A 10,278-nucleotide genomic window follows, 5' to 3' on the forward strand; every position below is an offset into this window, starting at 1 on the left:
CAGAGATGTGTCATGTATGGTGCAGAAGAGTGTAAGTTTTCAAATCAACTGAAGTTGCATAAAACCAAGCAAGTTGCATATCCACTGTGAGCCTTTCTGAGAAAGACAGAGAACATCATTGTAGGGTAGGTGTGTGGGTGTGATGGTAACTCTTCCTTGTTAACTAACTGGATTTAGAATTGTCCAGGAGACACACATCTAGGACTTCCTGTAGGGGCATTTCAGGAGAGCTTAACTGAATATAGGTGGTGCTGTCTCACAGCCTAGACTCCTGGGCTGACTAAAAAGGGAAGGAAGAAGAGAGTAAGGTGAGCGTCAGCTTACATCTTTCTCGGCTCCTCGACTGTGGATGCAATGTAACTCACTCCTGTCATCAGGCCTTCCCCACCATGATGGACTGACTATTCCCTTCAAACTGAACCAACATTTCTTCCTTCCTCAAGTTGCTTCCAATAGGTATTTTGTCACAACAAAACTTACACGCTTTAAGAATTAAATTATGTACTGTAGCTGGGCGGTGATGGCGCATACCTTTAATCCCAGCACTTGGGAGGCAGAGGCAGACGGATTTCTGAGTTTCAGGGCAGCCTGGTCTACACAGTGAGTTCCAGGACAGCCAGGGCTACACAGTGAGTTCCAGGACAGCCAGGGCTACACAGAGAAACCCTGTCTCAAAAAACAAACAAACAAACAAACAAACAAAAAAAAATTATGCACTGCATATAAACCATGTAGCAAAGAGTGACACCCTACTGAGGCTCTGTGCTCTTCTCCTTTCTCCTATGTCAACAGGATGCTGTCTCAGAACTAATGACTGCTGGGTTATCAGCCAAAGACCTTACGTTTTTATGACCCACACAATATACTATGGCAGAATCTCAGTAAAGGTTGTGTAGTCGATTCAAATTAACCTCCAAAGCTAGGGCTCGAAGCTATAACTTTTTCTCCATTAAATGCTGCTGGCTTGAGGACAGATGTTTCATGCTCCTCTACCACCAACTTCAGTCATGTTAGGCACATCTCCCCTACAACCTTGTTTCTTCATTAAAATTCCCCTGGGGTCTGTTGGAGGCATTTGTGTCTGCTTCAGTCACCTTGCTCAACCCACACTTGGAGAGAAAAGTGTTTGCATAAATACTAGCAGATAAATTTTTCAAATATCACTTTTTCTCTCCTGGCACTCTGTGAGGGAAATGAGCAAATATAAACAGACAAATATTGCACTGGAAAGATAGCAGATGAGCGTCTGCCGGGACCTGGACTTGCCTGAGGTTTCCACATTTGGGAGCTGTAGGATTGAGACAAAATCTACTTGTAATATTCTTGCTTTTGATTTCTCAGCAACAATATTAATTGCTAAAAGACTTGGCTTATTCCACAGTTTCAGCCTAGCTTTCTCCTTGGAGAAGCCAACAGGATGCTGGAAGCTCCCTCTCTAGGAGGGGATTGCCTGCTTAAGTCTAGCATAAACTTAGTTTTGCTCAGGGATCACGGAGAAGAAAGAAGAATTTATCATAACTCCATGCAAGGGCAAGTGAGGAAGAAGCCTCCGTTTCCTGTTTCGGATGACCTCATGCTTGTGGCCTAGAGTGTATAATGGATATTAAACATGGGAACTGATTACACAGACTCCCTCACTTTTCTTGATTTGGGTCATTTTGGTTTAAACCACACACCCTAGAAGATGCCTTTATCCATGAAGTCATCCCTAATACCAACCTATGCCTTTGGGCCAGATAATACTTTCAGCCATATGTACAACAAATCTTCTGGAGCATCTGGGCTATAGACTAACCAGTAATGCCCTTCCCCTCCCCTAATTCATATGTTGATACCCAGTCCCCATGGTTGATGATGTTTGAAGGCAGGGCCTTTCTGAGGTAATTAGACCATGAGGTAGAATCCTAACAAATGGGTATAAAAGAGAATGCAGGGCCAGCATGATGGCTTACAGCTGCCTAATCTGATGGCCTGAATTTCATCCTGGGACCCACATGATTGAAGGAAAGAAACAACTCCCACAAGTTGTCTTTAGACCCACAAATGCACACTGTGGCACATGCATGCATAAATGCTCACATGCACACAAAATTAGACATAATAATAATGACATACCCAGAGAACTTCTCTATTCTTCCTACTATAAGAGAACAGTGAGAAGATTGCTATCCGTAAACCAGGAAGCAGGCTGGCAGGAGAAAGAGTCTCTTGGTACCTTAATTTTGGACTTCCTGACTTACAGAGTTGTGAGAAATTAATTTCTGTTGGAGATTCTCAGACTATATTGTAACAATCCAAATGGACTAAGACAATCTACTAGGGATCATACACAGTCCTAAGAGTCAAAACGTAACAGTGGAGAAGTTAGATAACTGAAGTCCAGTGGGAAAATAGCCAGTCGTGTTATGATCTAATGATTCATTTGAAAACTGCAGCAGAAGCAACAGTTTCCATTACCATCACCAACCATAATATGTTCCAAGGACTGGTTTTGGAGTAAATGAGTGATAGAAGTGGCCCTGTTTAATTTTTTTCATTTTGCGGTGCTGGGAAGGAACCCAGGGCTTGATGCATGCACCCAGGCAAGCAAGTGCTCTAGCAGAAGTCCCAGCCCCACCTTGTGGCATCTTTGTTGTCAGAGCCTGCACAAAGGTTGTGCCTCACAAAAAAAGGTTATCCATCATTTATAGTTGACTTGGTTGATATCTTCTTCATGAGATATCTTTTAAGTCCTCTCAAGAGGATTTTGTATTCATTTGTATTCATTATGGAAGTGCCTGGGCCTTGGAGAATACTTTGACCTTGAGTGGACAAATATTAATGCCTATTTTTGAAGTTATGATGATACTTATCTATAAGGTTTCATGCATGAGGTAGCACTGTCATAGAAAACCATAAGCTTTGAGGCCAGCCCTGGATCCTAATTGTAACTCTAATGTTTCTTAGCCATGTGCTTTCTGGTTGTATTTTACTTTTCTGCTTTTTAATCGGCTCACATGGAAAACAAGGAGAAGAATACTTACCTCTGGGTTTCAGTGATTCTTATGTGAAATAATCCTGAGATGTATTTAGTACTGAGCACCATGAGAGCTAATAGTGATTGGATCTAGAATCACCTAGGAGAGAAACTTTTGGGCATAGCTGTGAGTAAGTCTCTGGATAGGGCCAACTGAGGCAGGAAGCCAAGTCCCTGCCATTGGTAGCACTGTTCTATGGGCTGGAATCCTCAGCTGAATAAAAAAGGAAGACATGATCTTAGCATCAGGGATAAGCTTTCTCTGTTTTCTGACTACAGAGTTAAAACAAATCACAGCCTTAGGCTCCAGTCACCCTGCCTCTCCACTTTGATGGACTATACCTTCAAACTGTGAGACCAAATAAACCCTTCCTTCCTTAAATTGTTTTGATCAGGCCTTGAGAACAAGAAAAGTACCAAGCACACACTCCAGAACTGTGCTTCTGTGTGGCACAGGGCTCCATCTTTGGAAGAAAACATTTGCCTGGAATGACTTATGACAGCCACATAACTGGGAGTTAAATGGCAGTGAAAAGCTATACCCATAGCTGACCCTGCCTCATCCTAATGGTAGCAAATTCCATCTACTTCAATCTACCTTAACTAGAATTCAAAAGTGTTCACTCACCTGCAAGTGCCTCAACCAGGGGACCCAAATCAGAGTAAGTGATAATCTGGCCCTTTATACTTAAAAGTGAGATCCTCGGCTGTCTTATGTGGCCCTCTATCTACCTCTGCTTTACTGTGTCTTTCATAGAGTCAAAATGGCATATATATATGTATATGTACATGTACACGTACATGTACACATACATATATATCCTTGAAAATGTTGCACTAGAGAAGATTTGTGGTCACAAATACAAAGAAAATACTAGCTGGGTGACTGGGGCTGTTGTCATAGCGATTACTATGTTCTCATGAGTTGCTAGATTCTCCCCTTGAGTTTATCCTGAAGGTTCACCTGCAACTTTTGGATTATTGAAATAAATGCTAATGCTATTTACCAAATAGTTAAATTGTTAAGCTGATATAAAAGGTTTTTTAGGTTTCCAAAGTTTGGACATCAATAAAATAACATACTTGTAAAAAATGTGGAAATGAATTTAGTGTCCAAAACGCAAAAGCTGATTAAGTTAGATGTTGATTATCAGGTAACCATTGATAATCATAGTTGACGGGCCAGCAAGGTGGCTCAGCAGGTAAAAGATGCTTGCCACATAAGCCTGGCAATGTGAGGTTTGATCATCAGGACCCATGTAAAGGTAGCAACTGATTCCACACAGTTGTTCTATAACCTCCACACAAAATAATAATAAATAAAAATGATAAAACAATCATGATCGGATATGTTTCCATATAACACAGAAAATGGTATATAATTTTATGCATTCAGAATGAGTTTGACTGTGTTAAATGACTAAGTCTGTGCCCATGGGAAGAGTGGAAGGAAATACTCATAAAATGTTAGTGTGTGGCCAAGTGTGTGGCCAAGTGTGACGGCAAATGTCTTTAGTCTCAGCAGAGGCGGGTGGGTTTTTGAGGTCAAGACCAGATATAGCAAGTTCCAGGACACTCAGGGATAAGTTTCAGGACACCCAGGAATATACAGTAAAACCTGGTCTCAAAAAAAAAAAAAAGTCACTATATGAGGCTTGAAAGTATAGTTAATTTTGGGAAGGGTTCTAGTATATTTTAATTACAAGTGTGTATTGTTTAGTTTGGAAAACCATTTTTAAATGAAGATCTCTAGTGGGAAAAACAGACTTTCCCAAGATGATTCGAAGGAACCGTTCATTTCCAAGGAGAATTTTCAGCTGCTGTCTGGTTGGTAGCAAAAGGGAGCGGTTTTCAGAAACTAAGTAGGAACCAGAAATTATGCCTCAATCAAGTCTGGGGTCTGGTGGGGTTTTTTTGTCTTTTTTTTTTTTTTTTGAGTTGTTTTCATTTTAGTTGCCAAGTCATGTGGCCTTGTGTCTTCCCACTCTCGGGTGAGATCAAGGTTTCTCCTTCCAAGTCATGGCATCTGGTTTTCCACTTATGCGGGATAGGGGTAGGAGAGCTACAGCAGATAAGCATTAGACTGACACCAGCTCCCACTGAAGGGGCAAGTCAAGCGGAACAGCACTGAATCAACTAACTGTCTCTGTTAGCCCCTGAAGTTCCTGGTTTTGAGCTTAAGGAGAAAGCAGACAGCTGGTGATCAGATCCTGTCTTCCCCATGATCTAATATCACCTTTCTCAGAGGACATTTTAATGTTTCTTTTTGTTTTCAAAATTCTTCTTGTAGTCATATCACATTAAGAGTCCTGAATGCGTCTTAGTCCTAGTTTCTTGCACAGGTACTTTTTTTTCCTCTCTCTCTCCCTTTCCTCTTTCTCTCCTTCCCCTCCCTCCCTCCCTCCTCCCCTTCCTCCCCTCCCTCCCTCCCTCCCTCCCTCCCTCCCTCCCTCCCTCCCTCCTTTGCCTCTTGTTGTGACAGTTTAGGTCTTATAGAAGCAGAGTGGCTGACTATGCTGGTCTCCATGAAACCAGACCATTAGACAGGTACTCGGGGCTTAGCTCACTCTGGTTTTTTTGTGTGTGTTTAGAAACACAAGAAGTAGGAATCATCTCCTAAGTGACCAGGACACCCAATAGGTTCTTGGAGGCAAAGCTGGTCCTGATGAGGCAGCAACGAGAAATGTCTCAGTAGCTTCTTAGTTCATCACAATACTGAAATGTGCATCTCAGCTGCACTATTATACTACAAGTTAAAATTTTAGGCAAAAGATACATTCTAGAGAGCTCAGTGAGCACTCCCGAGATGGCTCAGCAGGTAAAGGCATTTTCTGCTTACCTCATCCACCTGACTTCAATCCCCAGAACCCACATGGTAAAAGGAGAGGCCCACCTTACAGAAGTTTTCCTCTGACCTTCACACATGTGCAGTAGCAAGTACACACACACACATGCACACACACACACACAGAGGGCAGGGGGAGGGAGAGGGAGACAGGTGGAGGGGAAGAGGAGATAATCATTTTTAAAAGCTTAGCAAACAAAACAATACAAAAGAAAATTAAGTTTGGTCCTAAGTCTTGGTACTGAGATATCATAAATGTAAAAATGAGCTGGCCTGGAGAAATACTATTTTGGCTAGGCAGCCTTGTAGCAACTTAGAGAATTCCAAACTCCAAGACTCAGAACTTGGACACAGAACAGGGTTATCAGTGAAGTGCCTTGTCCAGCTCAGATTTACTAGACAGCCCAGTATTAGCAGTTCCCAAGGGACCTGGGCTTAGCTTGAGTCAGTCAGGGTAAGACAGGCCACAGTGCTGATCTCACCTCTGCAAGCCAACCAAGTTCTCTGCCCCCTCCACCCCCTCAGCCTGCTGTCAGCCACCTCTACCATCCCCACCCCTGCAGTTACCTCCTCTCTGCTATTTACCCACAACACAGCCAGCTGTGGAAGTTTGATGACTCATTTGCTACTTAGGTATTTTGGGTTCGTTACTCTTCAGCCACTTTGCTGAGAAGAGCCACTCCCAGTGGTGCCAAAATAGAGAAGAGAGGAAGTGGGGCCAGCAGATGGGAGGGGGTGGGGCAGAAATTCAAGGACTACTGTGGAAAAGGTCAACGGAGGTGCTGTTGTCAATGCCAGCACTCCTGAGCAAGGCCACTCCAAAAGCAACAATGGAAAGGAAGCACTGCTTTGATTAAAACTTCATTGAGAGTCCTGGACACACAGCCCCAAGTTCTCAACAACAGAGATGATGTGTTCAGGAATCCAGAGGAAGCGTCATTGCTCCTTGGGAATATTTTTAAGCAACCGCACCCAAGCCGTGTTGACTTGGCCAAGAACAGGGTGGAAGGCACAATTACAGGACAGTTAAGCACAGCCTACAACACACAATCTGATCATTCACCCTGTTCCCTGACCTCTGCTTCCAAACTGTGTGTGTATCTTTCACTCATCCATCAGGATTTGTTCTGTGGACTGGTTTTGATATGGAGTGGCTGCTATTTAGAACAGGGAGTCATTGCTTGTGTCATGAACAGTAGAGGCATGTGTGGGACTAGGGTTACAGTTCAATAGTTGAGTGCTTGCCTAGTATGCCTTAGGTCCAATTCCCAGCAACCACAAACCAAACAAAACCTAGAAACTACATGTCAGGTCCTCCAGAAAGATTTGGAGTATACATTTGAAAGGCTTCAGAATATAGTTACAAATCATTCTCTTTAGGAAGGTACCATTCCTGGTGCTTCTGCTGCAAACCTGCCTTGTTCCAGCTCCAGTCTCTTTGAAACAAATATTGAATTACTATTTGTGATATTTGTCATTTGATTGCAGTTTAAGGCTTGCAAAATGAATACAAATCCACTGGGGATATCCATTCCTTTCTAATTATGCATTCTTTATCAGACAAATATTCTCCCAAATACCGAGGTTATTGACTTTGGGCTCTTGCGTCCTTCTTATGAGACTAGGCTGTTCCCAATGTAGAGAGTACAGATAGCTGCTAAGAGCAACCACTTTTCTGGAAACTGAAACACAAAGCAGTATCAATTGAAGCAGAGTATTTGATGGACTAGCAGATACAGGTTTTTGAAGGCTTATACCATCATAGTCCAGGCAACACGACATTAGTACCATGCAGATTACATCATCTAAATTAATAAAAATAATAATACCATACATTTAGAAGCTTAAAAATATTACTTTCAAATAGCTGTGGGAGTAAATCATGGGCTAGAGATAGCGCAGTGGTAGAGGGCCTGCTTAGCATCACAAAGCTCTGGGTTCAAAACTTAGGGGGAAAAAACTTCAACACAAAACCAAAATACCTGGATTTATTTTATTTTACTTTATTTTTGAGACAGGGCCTCATTCTGTGGCCTTTGCTGGCCTGGAATCCCTTCTATAGGCCAGACTGGCTTTGAACTCACAGAAACCCACCTGCCTCTATCAACAGAGCACAATTCTAAGTAGCACCAGGTACAATCATAATTGACAAATGATGAAAGAACAAATCATAACTAAAACTATTAAATATGTAGAGTGGCAAATAACAAATAAAGGTATGTGTCCAGGTTGTACTGAAGAAGCTTCTTTAGAAAATTAAAAAAAAATCAGAAATTAAAGAGATAAGTGTTGAGCTCAAAATAAAGGAATAACAGCAAGCACAGAGGAAGGCAGAGGGAGGTAAATAATAAATAATAGAAGTCAAAATTAAAATAAGTTATAATAGAAACTGTCAAGAAAACAAAAGTTGGCACATTGTAAGACTAATAAAATTGAGATGAATTAAAAGGGGAAATAATTATATATATGCATATCTATAATAGAATTTATAAAATAAGAAGGATGTCATAAACTTCATACAAGTAAATTTGAACAATTACATGACATACCCAGTTCCTTAGAAAAATGAAACTTACCAAAATGGACTCAAGAAAGAAATAGAAAATCTAATTTAAGAACTACAGCTATTTTTAAGCAAGTTGTACTGGTAACTTAACATGTAACTACAAAACAAAATAAAAATAAAGCACACAAGGGACTGAGAGGTTTGTAAGTAAATACAGCCAAATGCTTAAGAAAAAGTTCCCTGGAGTCTTATAAATCTACTCCAGCACATAGATAAAGAAGCAGAGAAGAGGGAATGACCACAACTTTTTATATGATATTGGTAAAATCTTGGTACCAAAGGAAAAAGAAGAAAAAAAAAAGTTATAGACCCATTTCTCATCTAATACAGAGGTTAAAGTCTCAAACAAAACTATGGAAAATTAAATCCAGCAGGAAATCAGAATTAACATTCTTCAGACTTATCTCAGAACACAATTAGGACATTAGAAAACATATTAATTTGCTGCTTTATACCTTGAAGGAAAAATATTGATCATTTTCAATGTATGTAGAGGAAACATTTTCTGAAATTTAATTCATACTAGATTTTATCAGCATACTTATAGAAGAATCACCCTCCCTGATGTCTACAAGCTTAGCCTTGTAGGTCCTAGGAAGAGCTGTATGATAAAAAGAAATTAAGTGTGTAAGTATTCAAAAGGAACGAACAAATAATTTAATTTACAATCAACATGGCCATCTACCTAGGAAATTCAAGACAAACTTCCAGTTATTATAGTAAGAACATATCAAAATCCATACATACAAGGTTAAAATGTAAATATCAGTTGTGATTTCAAATAGCTTAATCCCAGCCCTTCGGAAGCAGAGTCAAGAAGATCTCTGTTGATTTTCAAGCCAGTCTGATTACATAGTGAGTCCCAGGCCAGCTAAGAGTACGTACTTAAACCCTTTCTCAACACTTCACTCCTGAAAAACAAACAAACAAACAAACAAACAATAAAACATATTTCTAGGATCTGGAGAGACAGCTCAGTGGTTAAGAACACTTGCTTCTCTTGCAGAGGATCCAAGTTTGGCTCCCAGCATCCGTATCAGGTGGCTCATAATGGCTTGTGATGCTATCTCCAGGAAATCTGATGTTTCTGGCTTTCTTGGGCACCTGTACATACTTGCACATACCCACTTTACATACACATAACTAAAAATATTTTTTATTGTTAAAAAGGTTTCTGGCCAAGTATAACATAGCATCAGAGAAACTGAGGCATGAAAATCACAAGTTCAAGGTCAGCCTGGGTAACATACTGAGACCCAATCTCAAAAACTCCCCTAACTGAGAACAAACAACAAACCAAAAAGGCATGCTAATATTGGAAAATTAAAATTAGAAATCACTGGGAAAATGTATTAATAATTGGAGATAAGCCAATTAAAATAGCCATCTATCATTTTATATGCCAGATAAGTAAATCTAAAGAAAAAAAAAGGTCTAAATACTGGCAAGGATGTGGGAGCTTATAGCTCTAGCTCTACGGGTTATTATTTGCACCGCACTCCACTTCCTCTAGAATGCATTTGCACACGACCAGGAACCTCCCTTTACTCACAAGCCTAATCTCCACAGCATAGAGCAGTGCCTGGTACTGAGGGCAGTATGGGCAGGAACTAGTAAAGTTGAAGATGCACATAGAGCACTCCATTTGTAAGAATATAGTCCCCAGGAAAGCCCTAGGAAGCTTCTTCCTCATCTACATTAGAGATCATGCATATGTATGTATATATATATATATATATATATATCCAGAGAGATTATGAACTGTTCATATAATACAGCACTGTATATCACCTATATAGTACAGTGAGTATTCATATAATACAGCACTGTATATCACCTATATAGTACAGT

This window comes from Grammomys surdaster, unplaced genomic scaffold (assembly GCF_004785775.1).
Source record: "Grammomys surdaster isolate TR1022 unplaced genomic scaffold, NIH_TR_1.0 126071, whole genome shotgun sequence".
Classification (NCBI taxonomy): domain Eukaryota; kingdom Metazoa; phylum Chordata; class Mammalia; order Rodentia; family Muridae; genus Grammomys; species Grammomys surdaster.